Genomic DNA, 1,528 nt, shown 5'->3' on the forward strand with positions numbered 1-1,528 from the left:
TAACATCTAATAGAGCTCAATCAATCCATCATCTAAAAATGGGCACAATAGTTGACACAACTGCCAACATATCAAGACATGGATGTCCACCTAAACTGACAGGCTGGGCAAGGAGAGCATTAATCGGAGAAGCAGCCAAGAAACCCACTGTGACTTTGGAGGACCTGGAGAGATTCACAGCTCAGGTAGGAGAATCTGTTGAGAGGACAACTGTTAGTCAAAGACTCCCAAAATCAGACTTTTATGGAAGAGTGGCAAAAATGACAAAAGGCCATAAGTTATGTTTGAAATTTGCCACAACCCATTTAGAGGACATTATGTGAAGGAAGGGGCTCTGACCAGATGAGAATAAAATGTGTCTTTTTGACCTCCATGCAAAACTCTATGTTTGAAGGACAATTAACTCTGCACATCACCCTGCAAACACTATCCCCATGCCAAAATATCATGATGGTAGGATCATGCTTTGGGAATGTTTTTTTTCAGCAGGGACAGGGAAGTTGCTCAGAGTTGATCAGGAAGAGGGATGGAGCTAAACATAGGACAATACTGGAAGAAAACCTGTTAAAGACTTGAAGCAGAGGTTCACCTTCCAGCAGAACAACAACCCTAAACATACACCCGGAGCAAAAATGGAATGGTTTAGATTAAATCATATTCAGGTATTCGAGTGGCCCAGTCAAAGTTCAGTGCTTGTCTCATCCAAAATAAATGGTAGATGACACAAAACTGAACTTTTTGGCCTGCTTACAAAAATCTAAGAGTGGAGGAAAACTGTGCTCTGCACATCACACTAAATACACAATCAACGCAGTAACACATGTGGTGGCAGCATCATGCTGTGTGAATGTTGTTCCTCGGTAGAGACAGATGAGCTGTTTTTGTAAAGCAGAATGGACAACAAATTAAGTTTTTAAATGTGCAAAGCTGCTAGAGACATACTGCAAAAGACTTGCAACTCTTAAGTGTTGACTCATGTAGGTGGAATACAAATGCACACCACACTTTTCAGATTCGCATTTGTAAAAATGTTAAAAGCCAAGTATAATATTCCCCCACAGTTATGCACTACTTGTGTTGGTCTATTATATAAAATCCTAACTGTGATGAGGCTGGAAGGCGACAAACTGAAAAAGTACAAATTGTAGCTTTTCTCACTTTTAGCTACTGGCTCATGAAGCCTCTGCCTGTTTGTGATTTGTATTATTCACACAGATGAAGAAACTTACAACGAAACTTTCTTTAAAAAAGAGCGCACTGCCGAAGTGAACTTTTGGGAATAATAAATGCTATTAGATGAGGCCTCTGAAACAATTGTAACAGAGTGGGATGTTTCCTTGAGGACAGAGATAAAATGTTAAATTATTTAAAGTGGTTCCAGTTTACCAAATTTGTGTAACAAGGCCTTTTATTTATTGTTTATTCGCCCCTAAACATACCCCTCCCTCCTTAATACTTACGTCACTTCTCCCCACCAATCACCTCCAGGTTTTATCGTGCAGCTTGTATAAACTAGAGTGCCGGTGAA

This window comes from Girardinichthys multiradiatus, chromosome 10, assembly GCF_021462225.1.
Source record: "Girardinichthys multiradiatus isolate DD_20200921_A chromosome 10, DD_fGirMul_XY1, whole genome shotgun sequence".
Taxonomy (NCBI): domain Eukaryota; kingdom Metazoa; phylum Chordata; class Actinopteri; order Cyprinodontiformes; family Goodeidae; genus Girardinichthys; species Girardinichthys multiradiatus.